At 35.7% G+C, this 26,376-nt stretch overlaps 2 pseudogenes; both read left to right on the top strand.

Annotated features, from left to right (window-relative positions):
* LOC147406102 (homeobox-leucine zipper protein ROC2 pseudogene) overlaps positions 1-7,838 on the top strand; it is an 87,539-nt pseudogene extending 79,701 nt beyond the window's left edge.
* A 4,582-nt stretch (positions 7,839-12,420) lies between these two features.
* The window catches only part of LOC147406101 (homeobox-leucine zipper protein HDG2-like), a 34,011-nt pseudogene continuing 20,055 nt past the window's right edge, over positions 12,421-26,376 (top strand).

The raw sequence follows: 26,376 nt of genomic DNA, 5'->3' as shown, positions 1-26,376 counted from the left end.
AACACATAAAACAACAAATCGAAACCAAGTAAACCACTTCGCCAATTTTCATAAAATTTGACAAAATTACGAAAATACCCCTCATAAAGTTCACGACCATTTCATACAAAAAACTTCATAAATGACAAAAACCAACATTCCCATTGAATTCCTTACGAAAAACTGATTCCAAAACATCTTGGAACATTGAAAAACTACTTAAAACGTAAAAAATCCTCTCCGAGGGTAAAATGGTAATTTTACAATTTTAATAATTAAAAAATTTGGAAATTAATAAATAAATCATTAAATAATGTAAAGTGAAACATTAATAAAATTAATTATAAAATTTAAACCAAAAAATTGATCAATCAGACTTTCAAGAAAAATTGTTGATGGTTCGCAAGATATTTCTTTAAGGACCCCTCCATTTGGGGGTCCAAAGAATCAAAGATATAATAGAGGGGGGTTCTCCAAAAATTTAAAGTCAATCAAGCAAGACTAAAGTCAAGATATTAAAGTCAATCAAATAAGACTAAAGTCAAAATTAAAGTCAATTAAGTAAGACTAGAGTCAAGTATTAAAGTCAATCTCATAAGACTAAAGTCAAAATCCTAAATCAAAACCCTAATCTAAACTAATCGAGTCAATCTCATAAGACTAAAGTCAAAACCCTAAATCAAAATCATAATCTAAACTAATCGAGTCAATCTCATAAGACTAAGGTCAAAACCCTAAATCAAAACCCTAATCTAAACTAATCAAGTCAATCTCATAAGACTAAGGTCAAAACCCTAAATCAAAACCTTAATCTAAACTAATCAAGTCAATCTCATAAGACTAAAGTCAAAACCCTAAAACCCTAAAGACTAAGTCAAAACCCTAATTGAAACCCTAAAAGAAACCCTAATCAAACCCTAATGCTTCTAAAAACTTTATAAATAGGAGCCTTCACACCCTATTTTCGTATCAAAGAAAAAACCTTAGAAAAAGTAGGTGAAGAAGCCTCCACAACCTCCCCAAAACCCTAATTTTGGAGCCCAAACTCCTTCCCTAACACCCCTACTCTGATTTTAGCCTAAAAAACACCTAAAAACCTCTAAAAAACATCCCAAAACTCCATAACAAATTCAAAGCACCCAGATCCAAGAAGGAGATACCTTACCTCGGAGATCAGGAATCAGATCCGGAGATAGAACGAAGTAAGGAATACGGTACAAGGAGCCGTTTTCGCCAGATCTGAGGGAATAACACTTTTGCAGATCGAAGGTAAGTTTTTTTATTATTATTTTTTAATCTAGGTTGTCATTAGCGATGTAGATTTATTTGGGATAAGTAGAGACCGGCAATGGCCGGGCGGGGTTGGTGCCTAACACCTTCCAACCCCGTAACATGATCCCCGGATTCAGATTTTCTTTAGTAGATTAGTTTTTATCCGTTTTAGAGTCAGTTTGGTTCCTAGACCATAATAACTAGGTGGCGACTCCCAAACCTCAAGGGTCAAAAGCGGATCCGCGCACCCCGCGGATCGAGGGCGCTTTCACCAACAAATCATTTTCTCATCTCATCCGCCCTCTCAGAGAAGGGGAAGTTCTGAACAATTGGGAGGAATTCCCGTTTACCCTTGAGGCTGTTGAGGCCTAAAAAAAAATGCCGTTAGACAAATCTAGTTTGCTCGAGGATCATAACGAGCCCTCATCCTCGGGTAAAGATTGTTTTGAGGGCTCCCTATCTTTATTAATAAATTTGCATGATTGTTCTTCTTATTTCAGATATCCAGAAAATCTCAAAAAAAAAAAACAAATATTACTCAGAAAGCAAAAAAAAAAAAATTTCTCAAAAGACAAAAAAATAAAAATCTTTCAAAATTATAAAAAACTAGATATTTTTCAAAAATCAAAAAAAGAGTTTTCAAGGGATCTGTCTCAATCAAATGAGTATCTAGATAAACTTCGACCTCATGGCGATCGAAAAAGAGCCTGAGGATGAAATGAAATACCCACCTAAAGAAATCAAAGACTTGGTAGAACGTCATGAAAAAAGTGTTCAGCCAAACATCGAGGATATGGATTCAATCAATCTTGGTACCGAAGAAAACCCACGAATCGTCAAGATCGGATCCTTATTAACATCGCAGGAAAAGGAAGAAATGATCAAACTCTTAAAAGATTATCAAAATATCTTCGCATGGTCATATAGGGATATGTCGGGGTTAGATACAAATCTGGTCGTCCACAAGCTACCAATTACTCCAGGAAGTAAGTCGATCAAACACAAATTGAGAAGACTGAAGCCAGAATGGACCCTCAAGGTCAAGGATGAGGTCATGAAGCAATTCGAAGCAGGATTTCTTGCAGTCTCTACGTACCCTGAATGGTTCACTAACGTCGTCTCAATACCTAAGAAAGATAGAAAGGTATGCATGTGTGTTGACTATCGAGACTTGACAAAGGCCAATCCTAAGGATGATTTTTCACTTTCACACATCAACACTCTAGTCGATAGTACAGTAGGGCACGACATGTTCTCGTTCATGGATGACTTTTCAGGCTATAACTAGATAAAAATGACAGAAGAAGACCAGGAGAAAACTACATTTATCACGTCATGGGGTACTTTCCACTACAAAGTCATACCATTCGGGTTGAAGAATGCAGGGGCAACTTACCAACGTGCAATGATTGCCTTGTTTCATGACATGATCCATAATGAAATAGAAGTATACGTAGATGACATGATCGCTAAATCTGGTATAGAAGAAGACCATCTAGTAAATCTCAAGAAGTTGTTCGACAAGCTTAGAAAGTACAATTTGAGGTTCAATCCGGCAAAATGTGTATTCGGGACAACCTCGGGCAAGCTATTGGGGTTCATCGTCAGTAGAAGAGGCATTAAGCAATGAAGGCACCTGTTTCAGAAAGAGATGTTCAGGAAGCATTCGACAAGATCAAGCAATATCTGTTCCATCCCCCAGTTTTGGTCCCTCCTACTTCAGGGCGACCCCTGCTGATGTACATTTTAGTGTAAAAAACGTCAATGGGTTGCGTACTAGGACAACACGATGAATCTGGACGAAATGAACAGGCTATCTATTATCTCAGCAAAAAATTTACTAAGTGCGAGGTAAAATATTCGACACTTGAGAAGACTTGCTGTGCATTAGTCTGGGCATCTCAATGATTACGTCATTATTTGCTTAGTTACTTAACTATGCTTATTGCTAGAATGGACCCCCTGAATACCTTTTCGAGAAATCGGCATTAACAGATCGTATAGTAAAGTGGCAATTATTATTATCTGAGTTTGACATCACTTATGTCACTCAAAAGGTCATAAAAGGGCAAGCCATTGCCGACCACCTCGCTGAGCACCCATTGTTTGACTACGAATGGCTAAAGATGAACTTTTCAGATGAAACCATACTACCCACTGAGGTTGAGGATGATGATAAGGAACCAGGCTAGAAAATGTACTTCAATGGAGCAGCTAATCAGAAAGGAAATGAAATAGAAGAAGTTTTGATTAAGCCAGATAGGTCTCACGTGCCAATTGCAATCAAACTAAAGTTCCAATGTTCTAACAACGAGGCTGAATAAGAACCATGCATAACAAGGTTGAAAGTAGCTTAGATCTTGAGGTAGATCGATGTGTTTGGAGATTCAAGCCTAGTAGTTTATCAAACGACTGGGGAATGGAAGACCCGAGAATAGAGATTGATCCCTTACCATGAATATCTCGAAGAATTGAGTTCAAAATTCAATAGGATTTCATTCACATACATGCCGAGAGCTAAGAATCAATTCGCAGATGCACTAACTACGCTCGGCTCTATAATCAACATTTAAAAAGATCTAGTCATCGACCCTATTGAGATTGGAATTATAGACGAGCTAGCCTATTGTTTACCCGTCGAAGTGGAAGAATCTGAAGAAAAGTCATAGTACTTGGACATCAAGGCATATCTCGAAGATCGAACCCTTCCCTTAGATGCAATGCCAAATAATCGAAGGACCATTCAGAAATTAGTAAGGCAATTCTTCATCAGCAACGTCATTCTGTATAAGAAATCGCACCACAAGGTTTTACTTCGGTGTGTGACAGAAATAAAAGTAAAACAACTAATTGAGATCGTACACAGTAGAGTCTATGGACCCCATATGAATGGTCATATGCTAGCCAAGAAGATTATGAGGATGGGATACTATTGGTCGACAATGGAAAGTGACTGCTATCAGCATGTTCGCAAATGCCATCTATGCCAGATTTATGCCAACAAGATCAATGCTCTACCTTTATAACTACATAACATGACCACTCCTTGGCCCTTCTCACTCTAGAGAATGGATGTCATCGGGCAAATCTCGCCAAAAACTGCAAATGGGCACCGCTTCATTATAGTTGCTATCAATTACTTCACCAAGTGGGTAGAAGCTGCTTCATACGCCAACGTCACGAAAAGCAATGTCTTGAAATTTGTCAAGAATAACATTATCTGCAGATATGGGCTTCCCAACTGACTAGTGACTAATAATGCCAAAAACTTCAAGAACAAGGATATGATCAAGATGTACGAAGACTTCCAGATCACTCATCCCAACTCTGTACCCTATAGACCTAAGATGAATGGAACAGTCGAGGCAACCAACAAGAATATCAAGAAAATTATCAAGGAGATGGCAGTTACGTACAAAGATTGGCATGACATGTTACCTTTTGCGTTTCACGCCTATTGAACCTCGTTCAGGACTTCGACTGGGACAACTTCGTATTCATTGGTATATGGAATGGAAGCAGTCTTACCCATCGAGGTTGAGATTCCTTCCCTCCGAATATTAAAATAAGTAAAGTTGGATGAAGCTGAATGGGTTCAAGCTCGGCTCGACCAGTTGAATCTGATTGAAGAGAAGCGTCTTGCAACTATTTGCCATAGACATATCTATCAATGACGAATAGCTCGAGTCTACAACAAAAGAGTCAAGCCTAGATATTTCTCACCAAGAGACCTTATTTTGAAGAAGATTTTACTAATCCAAGAAGATGCTAGGGGAAAGTTTCAACCAAATTATGAGGGACTATTTATCGTGAAGAAGGTAATGACGAGAGGAGCTCTGATCCTTACAGAAATGGACGGACAAGTCTTCCCTCAACCGATCAATGCCGATATTGTCAAGAAATACTACGCCTGAGATCGAACCCTAAGATGATGAAATGCCATCTTTGTTATCCTGAACAAACTATCTAACCCTAGTCAACCCTTTTGAGCCACACATTCATTTCTTAACCTAAGACTAGGGCAAGTCAACAATTACAAAAAGAAGCAAGATAGAAAAAGACAAAAAGAAAAGAAAATCAAAAGGTCAAAAAGAAGAGGGCAAAAGTAATAAATTTACTCCTGGTCCGCATGAGGATAAACTATGAATGACTAAAAATACAAAAAAATTAAAAAAATAAAAAACTCGGACACTTGATCTGAGCTCGACCCAAATCTCCAACCTAAACAAGTTCGAGAGATGCTGGGAGGAGACATAAATCACCTTTTCAAAATAAAAATAGATAAACCCTGGGTCTAACCTACTCTAGACTAACCTAGACCTTAACCTTTTCGTATCCTTCCACTACCATAAGCCTAAGCCAACGTTTCGTCCCACCAAAAGTCCTTTTCTGATCAGGGAATATACTAGGGCAACACAGTGACGATGGCAACACCAATGATCTTATAACTTGATACGGTCCTCATGTCTCATTAGTAGTTGGAAGACCCGAAAGGGGAATCTAGATCGGATATTAAAAAAAAGAGTGTCTTGAAGAGTAGAGTAACCAATCTTGCGGTTCAACTTGGGTTATCGAGCCATGAAAAGTCATCGAAAAACTCGAGAGGGGAGTCTAGATCGATTACTCAAGTAAGAACACCACTACAAGACTAGAGTCGCCGATCTTGCGACTCAACTTGAGTCACTAAGCCACAAAGACACAGAGACTCCAAGCAGAATTATAATGAAAAATCAAAAAAATACAAGCATAGTCTGAAAGAGCATTATGAAAACCTAAAAGGGCACTATAAGTAAAAAAATCAGATTATGACAAGATCAAAGCCACCGGTACTATGAAAACCCAAAAGGCATTGATGCGCAAAAATGTGAAAATCAGGTCTGGTGAAAATCATAATTAACACTAGGGGCAATAAGGGTAAAAAAAACTCCAGGCCTGCAAGAGTATAAACTGTGAACGGTGAAATCTTTCTAAATCCCAAGACCCAAACATATAATAGTCTTCCAATACCAAGGCACTAGGGATGACTTTAAAAGAATCAAGAGAGCAATTGACGTTTATATCCTCTATGGTTTGCAAAAACATCAAGATCGTCACAACCAAAGATTTTACAAATTCTGAATTTATTGTACTCATTTGATAAAAATATTTCATAAAATTTCAAAAAGAAAAACTACTATTTTGGCAGATGATGAAAAATCTAGGACTTATTCAAACTTCAAGTTTTCAAAGCATTAGATACACTTGAGGCCAAGTAAGTAAAAACTTATTTTCTTTTTATTTCAAAAGTTTCATATTACATTTTTTGCTAACAAAAAGAAAATACAAAATATATGGTGCCAATCACACGTCCGATGAAAAATGAATTAAGTCACTCTTCCAAAGCACAAATTCGGATAACTTGCCCCATCATTACCATCTCGGCGTCCGAAGCATCACGACTCACTAGGCGTAGCCAAAAACTACAATGGAGCCCTTCAAGTGATGACTGCAGAATTCAAAGTCCCATCACCTGTCATCCCTACCCGAGAGAGTTTCTTTGTAAGGTATTGTAAACAGCACTCCGAGGGAATTTGGGTGGTAGTCGATGTGTCCTTAGACCATTTACATCCTAACCCGATATTGAGATGCCGAAGAAGGCCATCTGGCTGTGTAATCCAAGAAATGTTGAATGGTTACTCCAAAGTTGTATGGATTGAACATGTTGAAGGGGATGATGAAGTAGTTCACACTATATATAAATCGCTGGTTAAACTTTGGCCTTGGATTTGGGGCAAAGCGATAGGTTGCTACCTTAGATTAATAGTGCGAACGCCTTGCAAGTGTTATGGCTAGTAACATGCCGGCTGGAGATATTGGTGTGACAACGAATCAAGAAGGGCGAAATAGTATGTTGAAGCTAGCTGAAAGAATGGTATGAGTTTTTGTTCTGATATGAGTGCTTCTACCACTCACACATGGACCATATTATCAGGAAGTAGAGCTAAAGATGTGAGGGTTATGACCAGAAAGAGCATAGACGACCCAGGCCGACCTCCTGGTATTGTTCTAAGTGCAGCCACTTCTTTCTGGCTTCCTGTTCCACCAAAGAGAGTCTCTGATTTCCTCCGGAATGAGAATTCTCGTGATGAGTGGGATATCATTTCTAATGGTGGTGTTGCTCAAAGAATGACACACATTGCTAATGGCCAAGATCCTAGTAACTGTGTATCTCTACTGCGAGTAAATACTCCAAATTCCAACTAGAATAACATGTTGATATTGCAAGAGAGTAACACCGATACAATAGGCTCTTTCGTAGTTTATGCTCCTGTTGATATTGTTGCAATGAATGTGGTTCTAAATGGAGGTGACCCAGACTATGTGGCCTTCCTGCCTTCAGGTTTCGCTATACTTTCAGATTGGCCAACAATTCATAGAGGTGGAATTCCTGACGTTGGGTCTGGGGGATCTCTCCTGACTATTGCATTTCAGATCTAAGTTGATTCAACTCCAACAGTAAAATTCTATTGGATATGGCAATTGTTAACAACCTTATCGCTTGCACCGTTGAAAAGATTAAAGGCATCATTACAAGGGACAATGCATGAATTGGGAGGATTAACTTATGGCAAAAATAAAGTAAGATCGACAAAGGAAGATAATAAAGAATGGATTTTAGGTTGTAGAAGAAAGAAAGTAAATAAGTAAAAAACGCACCTTACATCTTAAAAAAAAAACAAAAAAACAAAAATCAAGAAAATGCAAAAAATAAAAAAAAATAAAAAAATGCAAAAAATAAAAAATAAAAAAAATCTTAAAAATCCTTTCGAGTTGCACTCAACTTCGATTTGTTAAAACACGATAAAAAATATCCGAATTTCAAAACTTATCAAATTTTCATCAAATTTGAGATCTCACAAGAGCTTTGCTCCATCGAGATCAAGGAATCAATAAGGCAAAGCTCTATCAGACCCCGTGCTTGAGTAGCCATTTTTTACAAAAGACATCAATTCAACTGATAATTTGAAGTTGTGTTTCAGCAAAGTTTTTTGTCCCATACAAATAGGGGTTTAGTCTATTCTTTGCAGTTCTTTGCACGCAATTCTTACAAAGAAGGGAAGCTGTAGACACCCTAATTTGAACGGACCCCTACTCGAAAGGACCCAAAAATATCAATTTTCCAAATTAATGGGCCAACGGGCCTTAAGGGACCAAGTCAATGAAAAGTGACATTTTGATCGAACCAAGGCCCCTAAGACCTCCTAATGGTTTAGGGGGCCCACCAAAAAGACTCGGCCTACCCTACGCTTTCTCAATATACGTCGCTCCGATTCCAAAACCAAAAATGCCAAATTTTCGATAAAGCTCACCAACGGGCCTAAAAATCTCGATTTGCCAACACGTGGCATTTTGATTAATCTAGTAATTTCAAAACCTCAAAAAAATGGATAAAATTAAAATGAGACTTGGGACACCTATCACTTCCTCTACCCTCACTGCTCCATCTCTAAATCTGAAAAAAAAACCTAAGTCCATCTAAGGCCTACAAACTCACAAGTCACCCAAAATGTATTTCTCGCATTATCCCCCAACCTAAATCCAATCCCATGTCATCTAAAAACCTAAAATGTATCTACCCTCCCAAATCCAATTCAAAATGATCCCAACCAATTCCTAAAACCCAAAACTTATCCTAAAACCCAAGTCCAATGCCCCTAAGCCCAAACCCATATATTCAATTCATATCTAACCCATAAACCACAACCTACATCAACAATTTACTCTTTTATCATCAAAGGGTGACACATGTCATCACCTCCTTTCACCTCCCTCATCAAACCACCCACCCCATTACCTCTCTCTAAAAAATTAACTACCCACATCATCTTTTCTCTAAAAAATCACATCAACCCACACCTTCCCCTAACATACCCTCATTACTTCTTATAAACCTCCATTCTCTCAAATCAAACACCTCCAACCCACACCTTCCCCTAACCTACCATCATCATACATCCCCCTAATCTATCATCATCATTCCTTATAAACCCATATCTACAACTTAAATATATACCGATCCTCTCAAATCAAACACTCATTCTCTTCCATCAATCCATCTAAACTTCTAATCTCCACATATCTTACCACATGTATCTCCCTCACCCTCCCAAAACCTAATTAAAACCCATTCCCCTCAACTCACCAAACACTCACCCACCATCTTACACCCCACATTCTCTTAAATCAAACACCACTCAATCAATCAACCACCCTTTTAAACACCCATCATCTTACCTCACCAAACACTCCACCCAAATGGTTTGGGCAAGATCCAAATAATTTGGATCAAAACACAACCCATTTACTTCCATTACATAATTACCCCTCTTCCAACTCCTAATTTCATACCCCCCACTTTTAAAACATGTGACATTCTCTACTCTCCCACACTTTATCCCATTATATTTCCAAAATATCCTCCCAACACCTATAAATATCCATTTTCTCTCCTAAAAATGGTGACCAAGCCTCATAAAAAAATCACTCTACTCTCTACTCATCTATTCACTACTCTCTCACACTAATCTCAAAAGAGTTACATTCTCATAACTCATTAAGGACTCAATTCAAGAAGACATAGAAAAAGAAGAAGGAAGGAAATAAAAGAAAAGAAAACCTTGAAGCTTCAAGGTGGGTCATAAGAACATCCCCCTCTCTCTCTCTACCTTCTTCATATCCCTTTTCTACGATCCCCTTTCACCTCTTTTTAATTTTTATTTTAGATAGTCCCTAAGATGTAATGTTTCCCCTCCCTTATCTCCGATAGATTGAACTTCAATTTGATCGAAAGTATAAGGGTTGTAACCACCTTCAAAAAAATAAAATCGATTTAACCCATCAAATTGTTTTGAGGCAATCGGTTTTTGGGTCCTTCTCAACTCATGAGAATGGATCCATAACCATCGCTAATACTTTTAAAAATGTGTTATTCTCAAGGCTAAGGATCTATAAGGATCTTCTCCTTCAATGGGATGATCTTATAATCAAGCTAAAAATAAATCCCTACCTAAGGTACAAGTTATCGACACGTGTCACTTATTTTGTTTTGTATTTTTTATCAAAAAATTGGTCAAGTTGAGTTGAGGTTACAACCCCATGGTAGGGAGAAAAGGGTGCCTAACACCTTTCCTTTTCTCCAACCAAGCCGCTAACCCCTATCTCGAAGTTGATCGGTACTTTATCCATTGTGAGTCCCTAAAATGCCAAAATGTCACTTTTTTCTGAAAAATGTACATCGGGTGACCATTACACCCACTTACAATATGAATGGTGACGACTTCAAACCTAAGTAGATGTGGTCATCGTAATCGAGGATCACGTATTTATAGTGGCGACTCCTATTTCTCAAAAAATCCCTAATTTACTAATTGGACCCCCTTCACTATCTAGTGAAAAAAGGTTGAGGCGATTTCAGTGATAACTCTACTGGGGATTTTAGGGTCGATCCAAGACCATCTCTTGATTGACTTTTCACTCGAATCAACCCAGTTGACTCAATGAGACTTTTAAAATAGACTAGATTTAGTCATTTTTTTCATTAGTATGTGATTGGATGTGATTGATTGTTTATTTCTCTTGATTGGTTTGATGATTGGATGTATTTGGCTTGTATAGTTGATTATTTTTGAAAAATACCCCGGGCACACCCCACCTTATTTGCACACACCACTAGCATGTTTAATTTATAATGCATTACATGCTTACATGTCCCTTATAGCCAACGTGGTACTAGTATGTGGCCCAATCTACTTGTGGGCTACGACGTCATTCATGAAAATCACAACTCTAGTCACATACCTTTATGGTATATAAAATGGGGACATCAGTATCGTTTGATTAGGTGACCTTGAAAAGTATATCAATGTACGCATACTGGAGTAACTTGAGCCTTTGTCCTATTGTTAGTCGCATAGTCACATGTCCCGATTGCCAATGTAGTACTAGTATATGGTCGGTCTCCTTGTGGGACAATAAACCATTTTTGAAAGTTACAACTCTAACCTCATACCTATACGGTATATCCAACCAAGTCACCAAGTACCGTCTGATTGGGTACGCTCAAAAGGTATATAGGTGTACTTGGGCAAGGATGACCAGATAAATTGTATTACATGTAATAAACCTAGAATCTAAGAACCTTCCAATAGGTCATGACCCGAACTTATCGTGGGTGTTCCTAGGTTGCTCTATTCAATCCAACAAAAAGATAAGTAGGTGAACCGGTCTACACTGTTTAAATTGAACCAGCAATATCGGTCCAACCTAATGAAATCAAATTAAATGATAAACAATGCCAATCCAATGGGTTGAACCTAATCCACATCAAACCAATCGGTGGTTTAATTGAAAATGGATCTTATTGAACCACACCAAACTAGTTAGACTAATTGATTTTTGGTCATAAACTACTTAGTTCAACTTAATGGATTAGAATAGTTCATAACTAATCAATTAGCCCATTTTGAACAAATGTTTTGACTCACTTTTACAAAACCAAATGGACTTATTGATTACAAGCAAAGAAAGTAGCTAATTTAGCCCATTAGGTCAGACCGGTCTGAATAGAACTAACAACTTGATTGGGTGCGTGGATTCATTCATGGAGCCAGTCAAATCGACGGATTGCCATTATCTCATTTTGATTGGTTTGATCAAATGAATTAAATTAATCATCTCACTTTGCACATCTGATTGGGTCATTCTAGTTTTTCATTTTGGTAAACTCGATGATGAAAAATGATGTTTTTGGATTTAATAACGAAGGAAATATTTTATGTGATCAAAATTGCTCTAAGACATTTTATGCCATTCCATTTCATGTCGAGTCTGTGTAATACATCTCTACCTAGGTCATTCTCTCAAGTCATTTAACGAATCGTCTAACACAATTTGTTTAGTCAAATCCTTTGCCCTTATTGATCGTGATCTTCAATTTATTTTTTCAAAGATCATTAGTCTTAAGCACGGCTAATCTACGTCAAATCATGTAAAGTTTTGTGAACCAGATGAATCGTACTTATCAACGCCATCCGATTGTGACATGCCAAGACAACGAAGATAGACATGGAGGAGATCCAGTACTTATAATAGATCCTTCGAAGAAATATGAATTACTAAGCATGCTTAAGTATGACGGAATTTCTTATCGAAGAACTCACCTATGTACGTATGTCGGAGACATGCATTTTCGAGGTTCGAGGAGTGAACAAATGGCACAATTATTTTGCACCGCTCTCAAAGAACCTGCGCTTGAATGGCTTATGCTCCAAAACAGTCTCACTTTCACACCTGGGAAGAAATCATGGATGACTTTATAAATAATTTAATCTAAAGGTCAATAACTCAACTCCAACACAGTGGATAGTTAATGTGTCGTTAAATGACCTAATCCTAGAAAAAAGTTTGATGATCTCGGGATGACCTTAAGTATCACCCTGAAGATGTTGAAAAAGAAAGGATTGATCTCTCCATTACAGTCTTATTCCGGACCCAATGCCCTTCAAAACAATCACGAAAGTCACCAGTTCTGCGAGTTTCACTAGGTTACAAGTCATTACACCAACAGATGTGTATATCTCTCCAGTATGCTATTCAGGACCTCATCGACGAAGGGAAGATAACCTTTTAAGTAAAATGCCGAGTCTTCTAGGTAAAACATTGGTCTAGTTATCCTAGTCACTTCTTTTATTTCTTATCTCATTGTGTTTAATCTGTCTAGTTAGTTTTCAAGTTGGAAGTTGTGCTTTTTACAAATGTTTTTGTTCTGGTTTATCAATTGAGTCCTTTTATTCAAATTAAATAAAATAATCTTTTGATTATCATGTGCGTAACAAATTTTCAATTTTTTTAAAAATAATTTGATTAAACATTGAAGCTAGGGATAGTTCTTTAGAAGTACGAATCAAAATTTCCCAATTCCCATAAGAATATGAGAAAATAATGAACTTAGTCAAGGAGTTCAGAGATGTTTTTGCATGATCCTATGAGGATATGTCGAGTGTAAGCACTAATATTTTTTAACAATGTATCTTCTTGTCCAATGATCATTCAAATTTAGAAAGGAATTTCACCTGCGGGCACATTATGTATCCTTAGAATCGAAGGTTACTATGATAGTTCAAAGACACATTCTACCTTGAGGGGGTCATGAAAAAAAGATAGGAAATGCATAACGTGAATTACACTAAGAAGATTTGAATTTCACCAATGAGTTCAAATACTCAAAGTTAATCCATCAAATTGGATCAAGTACTTCAAGACATGGAATTTATTATCTTAGATGCAAGGCGTAATGTGCAGAATCAATCATCCTAGACGTCAAAGAAAGAAATATTACACTATGAATGCCAAAGAGGAGGATATCAAAGCAAACAAGGGGCAAAGATTTTTCTTAAAAAAATACTCTCTCCAAGAGTCGAAATTGAATATCGATACTAAGTGAAAGCTAGTTCAAGTTTGAGCCCAATTGGGGGCAGATCAATCATCATAAAGAGACCTTACAAGGCAAAACAATTAATCGACCTCGACTAGATTATGTGATACTTCATTTAAGGAGGCCTTTCTTTGGCCGATGCATTTTCTTGATTTTACCCTTTTCAAAAATTATCCTTTGCTAGCCCCTCGTATCCTATATGGAAAGATAACTACTTTTTTTTCTTAAACCACACCAACCAACCTAGGGGAGGATAGTTTGAACTATGTTCAAACCTGATCCCAAAACTAAATTGGGGTACATAGGCAACTTGAAAACTTACTTCAGGCTTGGTCTAAAAAAACAGTACTCTCCAAAAAAAATATAAAGATCTATACTTGTCAAAATGAACAAAAAAATGGATAAAAAAGGGAAGTATTTTTCAAAAAAAAATCTAGAAGAAAAAAAGCAAGAATGCTAAACTAGGGGCATTTTGAAAAGAAATAAAAAAAAATTACTTAGAAATAGAGAGCATATCAGACTTGGGGCATTTTTCAAGATTTTAAACCTTATATCCATTCTTTTTAAACCCATGCTAAACCTACATAAAAATTCTTCTCAGGTATCATGCAAAATGGTCATGGGAAGTTTATGCTATCGCTAAAAAGAATCTCTCGGAAAAGAAAAAGCCTGCTTGGTTGAAAACTCATAAGGACGACCTAGGCAAATGTCTAGGCAAGAGAAAAAAATTAAAGCACATTAGGTTGAAAACCTGAAAGGGCTGTCTAAGCAAAAGGAAGAGCATAAAAAAAAGTTTTCATAGTTTGATAGATTGAAAACCCGGAAAGGCGATATAAGTAAAAGTTAAGACACCATCAAAGAAGAGTCTGTAAGTGTAATCTAAGAAACCTCCTTCAATATTCATGCTGCAGTAAAAAGTTCAAATGAAGAACAATATCGAGGCCTAAGTTGATAGAAACTCAGAAAATATCAAAATTATATCTAACTTTTGAAGGAAGATTCATTTGACTAAATGATCCGAAGGGGAGAAAAACAGATTAATTTCAAACCTTGAATGATAAATCCCAATTTTCAATGTTCATCAAATTTTGGGTTTTTCAAAAAATATTCATCTATTGAGCATATAATGCTATTAAGAGTATTAAAATCTTAAAGAATGATCTTACTCAAGTCAGACACATTCATCTATTCTTTGCCATCTTAAGATAGGGGCAGCTTGTTCAAGAAAAAAAATACATTTAAGCTCAGTTGCATAAGTCTTTGTTATGTTACTAATGTTCTAGTAGTCCGATGAGCAATCTTAACCTAATAAAAATTGACTATCTCAATAAGTCTAGATATTTTCAAATCAGGTTTATCGAAACGAGAGAAACCTTGATATTGTTTAATTTAGAGAAGAAAATGAATGATCCAAGGACAATTTGGAACAATTGCCAAAATTGAATAAGATGTCAAATATGTTTTGAACAAAAGTTTCTAATACTTTTGAACTTTCTTTTCAAGTATTTATTCATGTTCATGTTTGAGGATAAAAGAATTTTCAAACTCGTTGGTAACTTAGACTTTTTCCCAAAACAGGCAAAACATGATTCTCTATCTCGCACAGGTTTTCCCAACCTTCAAGTTTTACTCAAAAAGTGTTTAGATTCTTTCTAAGGATTTTTTCAAAAATAAATAAATAAATAAAAATGATTCCTATGGAATAGGATTTTACTCCAATTTTTCCTTAGACCCTTTATCAGATTATGCTCAGACCTTATGTTTAGATTATGCTTAGTTATATTCAGATATGCTTAGATTATACTTAGATTATGCTCAGTTATGCTCTGATTATATTCAGTTATACTCAGATATGCTGAGATTATGCACAGTTATGCTCAAATTATGCTCAGACTTTATGCTTAGTTATGCTCAAATTATGCCCAATTATGCTCAAACCTTATGCTCAATTTATACTCAGATTTTACTCAATTTTAATTCATAATTTTCTCAAGCTTTGCTCAGATTTTATGTAGATTATGTTCAGTCATTTTACATAGTTTTTCATCTTTATCTTCTCATCATGAATGTGTAGAATGGAGGAACGCCTTTTAAAATTATAATTACACTATTTTACACACGTGTACTCTTATGACATTTGCATTAGTCAATAAGGATTTCTCAAAATTTGAGGATTTGACAATTTTTAGTCTAAGGAGAGCTTACTCTTAGGGATTTGGACGCCTCGACAAATTATGGAATCATGTTGCAAAATGAGCTATTATTGACTTTGGCAATTAGATGTCGTACTATTTACCACAATAGATTGGCCATCTAGTTTGCTTTTACCCTATGCCAAAGAGAAGCATCTGTAGACAACTTATTTTTGCATATGCCTAACTCGATAATTTGTCACTCAGTTGTGATGGATTCCTAATGATAAGCGTAAAGAACTTGAAGGCTTGCGAGTACTGTCCATGATTTCTCTCGTTTCTAGTCTCTCCATCTCCTTGACTCATTACGACTCGATATAGAAATTTATGCACGCTTAAGATCGCTACACATTTCGATAACCTAGGGACATCACAACGCTAAGAAAATATAACATTGAGACTTAGAAATAATATTGTTGGGACTAAATAAATCAAGCGTTAAATTCATGACAACTTGCGAAAATCAACAAAATGATGAAAATACCCTTTATGAATCTCAGACCTCCAAAAAATCTTGGAAGTACCTTTATTGAATTTAGAATATGATTTTGAGTCTAACGGGACCCAAATCGATGAAAATAGGAAAATTTATGAAAAGTCACAAAAATACTGAAACACCCCTCAATGTCTAACTTTGACCTAGAGACTTTGACACTTAGGAAAATATGATTGAAAATAAATCTTCAACGGATTTATGAGTAACAGAAATCTAAAAAAAATTTCACACGAAAAGATGAAAAACTAACAAAAAATTTTAACCTTAATTAAACGACCAAAATAAAAAAAATTAAACAACCAAATTTGAAAATTTTAATAAATCAAAATAAATTAAAATCCAATCGACCAACAAATTAAAATTAAAATCCAATTGACTAATCAAATCAAGATTAAAATACGACCAACCAATCAAATTAAAGTTAAAATTCAATTAATCAATTAAAATTTAATTGACCAACAAAGTTAAAAATTCGATCAATCAATAAATTTAATCGACTAATTAACCAACTAAAAGTCAAACTAAAATCAATTGACCCATAAAATTTCAATTCAAATCAAAACAACCATTCAAAGTTAAAAAATAAAATTAAAATCGACCAACCACAAATTCATCGGTGAAGGACTATCAAGGTGTGAGAAGTATGGGGTCATCACTACTATTCTTCTAAAAAAACGTGAAAAGAATTAAAAGGAAAAAAGATCAAATCATTTATTTTTGGGATGTCTCAAACAAAAAAAGATGAAACAAAAAAAAGGAAGAAAAAGAAATGTGGAAAGAAAAACTAAAAAAGGGGAACACATTGGATTTCTAAATATTTCTAGAAATTAATAAATAAAAAAGGAAAAACAAAAAAAGGAAGAGATAAAAAATGAAAAAAAAACAATTATAAGATAGGGGAGCAAATTAGAAGGGGGACACATTCTCAATCATCAACTTCTTCTCTTCATAGACCCTCCCTCTCTCACCCTATACACGTTATCAATCAACAACTTATTCTCTACATGACTCTCTCTCTCACAGACGCTCTCTATCTCCAGCTCTCTTTCTTTCTATTAGACGTTCCCTCTTTTTCGCTTTTTTCATCTCTCCCTCTCCCCACGTTTTATAGGAAAAACGTCTCCATTCCAGTCGCCATTAATGTCCCACTCCTCTGATTTTCTTTTCTAGATAATGGAGGCAAGAAGAAGTAAAAGAAGAAGAGAAAAATAAGAAGAAGAAGAAAAAAGGTCCCCCCCCACAATCTTTGACATTTTTATAAATGCCCAAAATAGGCCCCCAACAATCTTTGTCATTCTATTGAATGCCCAAAACAATGCCACAACCATCTATTTTCTCTCCTCTTTTCTATGCCCATAACAACACCCCAACCATCTCTTTTCTCTCTTCTTTTCAACGTCCATAGCAGCCCCAGCCATCTCTTTTGTCTCTTCTTTTCAACACCAAGCAACAACGCTCTCAGGCATTTCTTTTGAACATCCAACAATAGCACATTCTCCATCTTCTTTTTCTCTATTCTTCTCAGCCCCACAACACTCTCATACACACTAACATTCCAACCGTATCTTCACTCTCCTCCATCAACAACTTACCAGTAGCACCTTCATCAGCGTTTCTTCTCTATCAAAGTATCCAATAGAAATACATCAATTTCTCTCTACTCTATTTTGCTACCTCTCTCTAGTTATTGTCAAATCGAGCTTGAAAGAATGCATGACAAGCACCATTCATTCATAGAAGTAAGTCAAGTTTTATTTTATGTTCATCTTCTTATTTTTTTTCTTTTCATTAATTCTTTCTTTTTTTCTTTCTTCAATCATCATGTAGTTTATGCCAAAAGGATATATTTTTTTTATTCATTTTTTATACTAATAGGATTTGAAGGCCCATTTTTTTTATTCTCTCTAGTTTTGTTCAAAGTCTTCATGTTTACATCGAGTTTTTAAGATCGCTTAAATTTTGATCCAAATCACTTTACTTACTTTTGTATTTGGAAGTAAAATCTGTTCAATTCGATGAATTTTGGTATGCGACGCATTGAATGATTTATGCCATGCAATGAGATATTTGTTAAATTGATAAATATTCAAAATGACTCTTTTGAAAATTCAGAAGTTAGCATTTATCTCTCTCGTTGATTTTGGAATTTCGTCTATGTGCATAATTTATCGATTTAAAGATTTCATAATTATAACTTGATAATTTGAAAAATTATAAATTGCATGTGTTTTGAAACTTTCTATTCATATTGTAATTTTCTATTTTAGAAAATCCACGTTTATAAATTTCTATTTGTGAAAGTTCATGATCAAAAGTTGATATTTTGAAAAACTCATATTTCGAACTTTCTAATATGAAAATTTCATAATTTTATATTTTAGAAAAACACATTCATAAATTTCTAATTTAAAGATTTCATATTTTAATAATTTCCTAATTTAGAAGTTTGCATTTTTCTATTTAGAAATTTCATCTTCATGGAAATGTGTTATTTTTTAATTCAAAAGTTTTATATTTTTTGAAACTTTCTATTATGGAGAATTCATTCTTATAAACTTCTAATTTGATTGATAATTCTTCATATATTCTTAAATTTCTAATTTAGGTAATTTCAAATTTCTAATTTAGAAGCTTCACAAGTTACCATTTTGAAAATTTCATTCATATTTTTCTAATTTGAAAAATCTTCACAAATTTCCATTATTCTTGATTTAGAATGTAAAATCCCAAGTTTTGATTTGTATCTCGAGAAAAATATAGTAGAATTTTGAGTAAATCCTAAAAGTGAGACTTAGGGTAAAATTGTAGGATTTTGTTCTGGTCTTTTTAATGAAATCTAACCTCACCATTAGATTCAAAATGGTCAGAATACATATTTTGGCATATAACAAGCTCAAATGCGAGTCTGAACAGAAAAGTTACAAAATCTTCGATTATCGAGTTGGACCAAATTAAAATAATGACTTTTTGCTAGAGTAAGAATTGTTAAGATTCGATTATACCATTGGGTTCATAACGAAAAATTATTGAACATGGATTATTTACTTATCATTTTTGAAACCCAAAAAGTCGAATTATTGTCAAATACGACAATGACATCAATTTTAGGGTCACATCAGGTCAAAAATGTAAATTTTTGTTACAAACAGAATTTTTAGAAATTGATCATACCATTATATTCGAAATGAAAAATTAGACAAAATAGAGTATTCATTCTTCACTTTTGAAATCTAGACGGTCAAGTTATCGTCAAACGAAACAATAGATAAAATACCGATTTCTTCTCAAAAATTTATATAAATAAATTTTAAAATTTTTTTCACTATTCATCTTCCAAATTCGTCCAAAAAACCAGCCAAAATTTTTTTTTTTTAAAAGATTTATTTTTTCTTTTATTTTCTACTTCAGATTCATCGCGATCAGATCGCCGTCGACTTCCGACATAAAATGAGAAAAGGTCCGTAGCCTCGACATCTATAAAATCCACTCAACTTCTTCTTATTTTCTCTTCTTTTTTGCCTTGTATCATAAAAAATCAACCATATATATATCCGGGAGTTTCGTAACTTCGACCTCGAATTTCAACTATTTCGGGGTCAAATCGTCATTCGTAGTAGAAGGGAGAAAAGACGACGACATTGAGATCTTTGAAACCACTGAGTCAAATTCAAAAATTAGCCACCTCGAAGTTCGATCCACTTCGATTTTGGTACACGCATTTCAATCCTTTCGCACAAAGAATGTAAGGAACTCTCAATTTCTATTAGTAATCATAGATTGTGAAAATTGCATTTATGATTTTATTAAAAATTTGTGATATATTTTTAAAAATATAGAATTTAATTGATTATTTGAAATTTACGTCAGAACTTACATATTTGATATGTTTAATTGTATTTTATAACAAATTATACGTGGGTAGGATATTTCACTGGGTTATTTCCGTCAGTTAGGTCCTATGCACCACTCGGACCCCGTTTTGATCTAAGTTTTGTATTTTTTCAATGTTATTGATAAAAATGAATTTCATAATTGGAAAAAATGATTAATATTCAATGAACTCATATTGAGTTGATGAATATCAGAAAGTGAATATTTTGTTCGATAGATTGAGAATTACAAAAATTAGAAAAAGGAAAAAATGGGATAAAACAAAAAACATATCTGAATCACATCCGAAGAGTGATGTCTGTATTTTACATCAAAAAAGATGGGATGTCACACCCCGTGCACATGCCAAACTAGGCCCGTGATCAACTAGGATAGCTGTGTGGTGATAGTGCTACACATGGTAGGCTCCATACGTTGACCCGTGGCTGCGGGTAGGAAATACGGTCAAGCAGTGATGTCTGCATTTTACATTGTTGTGTTGTGTGTAGGTTGGTGAATGGATATCCAGGGTTAATGTTAATGGTTGCATGTTTATTTACTTTCTGTTATCGCGAAGCGCTGTTTATTTTTCCGTTCCGTTATTTATTTTAGGCCGAGTGGTCATATTTGCATGGTAGGAAACTGGATATCCATTCTCAACCTTGTATTGTTAATTTCTCTATTTTTTTCAAATGAAAATAATATATATATATATATGTGTGTGTGTGTGTGTGTGTAGTTATTTTGTGAGCTGTTAAAGAGTTTGTGAATGCCTGAAAGGATAGTACGTCATATCATCCAGAGTGGTATATTATCTTGGGATGTACGATAGGGACCACCATGCTCATACATGGTATGGGACGCGTATGAGAGTGGAGTCACAACTAGAATCATGATTCATTCCTCTTTATCTTTATTAGTGAACTTATAATGTAAAAGTGGTCGTATATAGATGGTTTGTATATTTGGGAATCACATACACGCCCAGATAGGCATAGACAAAGATGATTAGTTAGTGATCACTAACAATCTATAGTAGTCGAACGTTTTGACACATTGAAAAGAGAGGTCACGTCAAACGGCCAGCCTGAGCCGGATAAATGGTCAACCAAGTGTGGTAAGTGCAGCGATAGCCACAAAATCAAGAACTAAAAGCTAATGAAGAATATGAAATATCATGTCCCAACTAGGAGCGATCCAGTCGTGAATCCCAACTTTCTGATTCTACTACTCCTTCATTGTGTATTATGTATATGTTGTTTTATTTTGCTGTATAAAATGAAATGCATGTTTAATGCTTCCATTTGGTCAATTAGATTTGTATAAGAAGAAAATGCTATAGTGGGTACTGTTGATTGATGTAATGTGAGTTTTAAAATATTTAGTTGCTCATCCCTAGCTATATGTACCAGTTAATCATAGTTTCTTCTATAAAACTTTGCATATTTTAAAATGATTCAGTATGTTTATTCGTTCATGTTAGAAGAGGTTATTAGCAGAAATTGTTTGCTTCCCTATCGGGTAACCATTGTTACTCACCATTTCCTTTTTCATTTTTTTATTTTAGATTTAGAGCTTAGCGAGGTAGGTATAGAGCACGAGTGAGGATTATCTGGTGGGTCAGATAGATGACCAAAGTCCTTTTTCAGATAAGCACTGGCCTATACCTAGCGGTGTCAAGTTGTCCAGGTAGTAATATAGATTTTGGTTTTGAGCGTTAGGAATTTTGTTAGAGTAAGGAATTTCGTGTTTCTAAAGTTCTTTTTCCACACTCTAATTTTCGTACACTATTAGATGTATATAGGCTTCCGCTAGTATTATATTTTGGATGTATATATGTAGGATTATGTATGTCATCGATTAAGTGCAGGTTGAACGCCTTGAAATGCTAACATAAACAGAGGAGACCATACCGAAATTTTGAAGCGCCACGTTGTGCCTCGAAATCTGACATGGGGCTTTATGTTAGCGTTTGGCGAAGCGTCACAAATGGTATCAGAGCATAGCATTAGATCCGTATGGGATACAGATCTGTTGTGTTTTGGAGAATTGGCTAATACCACAAATATTAAAACAATAATTATAGAGTATCATAGGAATCCGATATTCGAACTCATTAGTAGTTCCACATTGGAATTACGAGTTCTTCTGTATTTAGAAGTTTATAGAGCCTAGGAAGCCTAGGATAAGATTTTAGGTTTGTTCTATTTGTAGTGGAAATGGATTCCATTACTAAGTTCCAAGCTATGGTAGTAATTCATAGTTATGTAAGAGCGGTTTTGGCCTTATTCTGATAAGTGCCTTGTCACTGATGAACAGAAACGAGATGAGCGGACAAGGTAGAGGCAAAGGCCGAGAGAGAGGTCAGAACGTCGTAGAGGAAGAATAGGTACCTGATTAGACCCCCGATCCGATTGTAGACACCTCAATTTGAATGGGCCACTTCTCGAAAGGGCCCAAAAATATCGATTTTCCAAATAAATGGGCCAACGGGCCTTAAGGGCCCAAGTCATTGAAAAGTGACATTTTTACCAACCCGAAGCCCCTAAGACCTCTCAATGGTTTAGGAGGCCTACCAAAAGGACTCGGCCAACCTTACGCTTTCCCATTATTCACCGCTCCGCTTCCAAAAATTAAAAACGCCAAATTTTTGATAAATTTCACCAACTGGCCTAAAAAGCCCGATTCGCCAACACGTGGCATTTTTGATCAAACTAATGATTGCAAAAATCTAAAAAAATTAAAAAATTAAAAATGTGAGACTCGGGATACCTACCTCTCCTCTACTACCACCGCTCTGCCTCCGTATTCGTAAAAATCATAGGCCCACCTAAGGCCCACAAGCCCTCAACACTTTCCTAAATCGATTTCTCATCTTACCCCTAGCCTAAAATCAATCCCACATCACCTAAAATCTAAAACCAACCTATACCCTCAAGATCCATTTCAAAACAATCCTCAACCAATCCCTAAAATCCAAAACCATTTCTAAAACCCAAGCCCAAGACTACAAAGCCCACAAATCATTAACCATATCCAATTCATTATCCAACCCACAACCCTAACCCATAAACCACAACCCACATCAACCAATCACTCTTTTATCATCAAAAGATGACACATGTCATCACCCCATCTCACCTCCCTCATCCAACTACCTACCCCATTAATTTGCTTTAAATCCCATCTACCCACACATCAACCCATCACCTTTTCTCTCAAATCAAACACATCTACCCACACCCCTAACCTATACCTCCCCTAATCTACCCTCATCATTCCCTACAAAAACTACATCTACAACATAAACCTACACCATCCTCTCAAGTCAAACACTCAACCTCTCCCATCAACCTATCCCAATCCTTCATTTCCACCCACTTTAACACATGGCATCATCTCCTTCACCCTCCCAAAATATCATCAACCACCTCTTTAAATCCTCCATTCTCTTAAATCAAATATCATTTAATCACAACCACCATCTTAAACTCACCTCACCAAACACTCCACCCAAATGGGTTGGTAGGATCCAAACCATTTGGGTCAAAACTCACCCATTTAACCCCCCTTCCCTAAATACCCTCCAATCTCCTCTAAATTATACCCACTTCTCTCTTTAACTCATAACCATTCTACCATTTTTCTTCACTTCACCCCATTATATCCCTAAAATAACTCCTCAACATCTATAAATACCCTCCTCCTCTTCCCAAAAATGGCCCCCAACTTTCATTACAAAATTTCTCCCCAACACTCTCTCTACTAACAACCATCACCAATTCTCACCAAGTTTACCAACTCTCTCTCACAAATCCTCCACAAGTCTCACTAAAAAAAAAAATAAAAGAAATCCCTACTCTCTTTAATCACCTCTTCCCATTCTCATACTCTCATATTATACTAAGGACTCAAGAAGACTCAAAGAAAAAGAAGAAAAGAAGAAAAGAAGAAAAGAAGAAAGAAGATACAAGGTGGGTTCAAGGCAATCCCCTCCCTCTCTCTTCTACACCCTCTCCTCCTCCCTCTTCTATCACCCTCTCCCCTTCATTTTATTTTTTAGGATGAATGGACCCCAAGGCTAAAGGTCTATAAGGGTCATTTCCATCAATGGAATGACCCTATGATCAAGCTGAAAATGAACCCCTATCTAAGGTACAAATGCACAACACGTGGCACATCGTTTTTCGTATTTTTTTAATCAAAAATGACCGAGTTGAGTTGAGGTTACCACTATCTAGTGGGGAGAAAAAGGGTGCCTAACACCTTCCCTTTTCTCCAACCGAACCGCTTACCCGAATCTCAAGGGTTGATTCATCTTTATCCATCGAGAGTCACTAAATACCAAAAATGTCACATTTTCTAAAAAAAATGCACATCGGGTGACCATTCACACCCACTTACAAAAATGAATGGTGGCGACTCCAAACCATTGTAGATGTGTTCATCGTAATGGCGAAATCACGTGTCTACAGCTTGGTTACTCCACTGGGGAGTAAAGGCTCTACCCTCGTGTTAACTCGATTATTTGGGAAATTTTTTTTTTTATTTTTGCAAGCTAACAATACTTGTTGTGTTTGTTGTATTTATTTTTTAGGTAGGTTTCCTTTATTTATTTACTCACTTGAAAAAAAAAAATAAAAAAATCCGATTTTTACTTTATTTCTCCGATTATGTCCTTTTAAGCATGCATATCATCAAACAAATGAAAAAAAAAATTTATTTTTTGGCCCAAGCCAAAAACCAGAGGCAATGTGCCTCAAAATGGGTATAAAAAAATAAAAAAATAAAAAAAATAAAAAAAAATCGTTTTTCTTCTTTTTTGGCCGAATGGACAGTCGAACTTAAAATGATCATAACTTTATCGTCCGATCTCCAATTAGCTATTAGTGCATATCGATTTGGGGTAGAACAAAATTTTCTACCAAATGTGACATCGTTAGCAACATTTTGACAAGTCAGAATCGATTTTTGAGCTCATTTACTATCGTTTACGCTATCATTTCCATTTGACGTCTCGTCGCGATACAAAATGAGTAGGGAAAAAAGAGCATAAAAGAGGAAAAAAATTTGGCCCAAGCTAAAAACCAGAGGCAATGTGCCTCAAAATGAGAGCACAAAAAAAAATTTATTAAAAAAAAATTAATTTAATTTTAAAAATATAATATTTTTTTTTGCTCAACTTGTTCCTTACATCAGTCTTGGAAACTTTTCTTTTGGAACTTATTTTTATTTTAAGTTTTAAAGCTTCAAAAGATCAAACGGATCATCTTTTTCAAACTCAGGGCGTACCGCTCGCCACTTTTTGATTGATCAAAATGAAAATTCAAAGTGATCATCGGTTGGACTATAATAAAAAAAAGAAGAAGTCCTTTTATGATTAGTTCATTCGTAAAATTGAAAAAAAATGATAATAAAAAAAAAAAAAATCGATTGGTTGATGCTTAACTATGAATGTGCAACCCTTATGGACAAATTATCTAAAAGTTATGATCTGGCCAACGGGCCCACCCATCTGGAAAATGCCCCGGGCACACCCTATCCTATTTGCACACACCACTAGCACGTTTACTTTACTGTATTGCACGCTTGCATGTCCCTAATAGCCAACGTGGCACTAGTGCGTGGCCCGGTCTCCTCGGAGATGCGACGTCATTCATGAAAACCACAACTCCAATCACGTACCGTAAGGTATATAAAACTGGGCATCAATACCGTTTGATCAGGTGATTTTGAAAGATATATTGATACACCCACGTTGGAGCGACCTGAGCCTTTGTCCTATTGTAAGCCGCACGGTCACATGTCCCGATTGCCAACGTAGTACTAGTACGTGGTCGGTCCCCTCGCGGGATGCGAAAACCATTTATGAAAGCTACAACTCCTGACTCGTACCTGTAGGCATATAAAAGATAATCCAAGTATATCAATTGCACTTCTTGGTCAAAACCAGTGCCTAAGCAAGATCCTGCCCCGCTGTACCCTACTGTACGAGGGGGATAGACTACGTCTATTCTAGATGAGAGGTACTTAAGTGGGCCTTTGCTCAGCATCGTGCGCCACCTCTCAACTGAGATCAAACTGGCTGTTTTTGG

This window comes from Akebia trifoliata, chromosome 3, assembly GCF_017979445.1.
Source record: "Akebia trifoliata isolate Shusen 1 chromosome 3, ASM1797944v1, whole genome shotgun sequence".
Lineage (NCBI taxonomy): Eukaryota > Viridiplantae > Streptophyta > Magnoliopsida > Ranunculales > Lardizabalaceae > Akebia > Akebia trifoliata.
The sequence above is the reverse complement of the archived record's forward strand: the minus strand, read 5'-3'. Positions and strand labels throughout refer to the sequence as shown.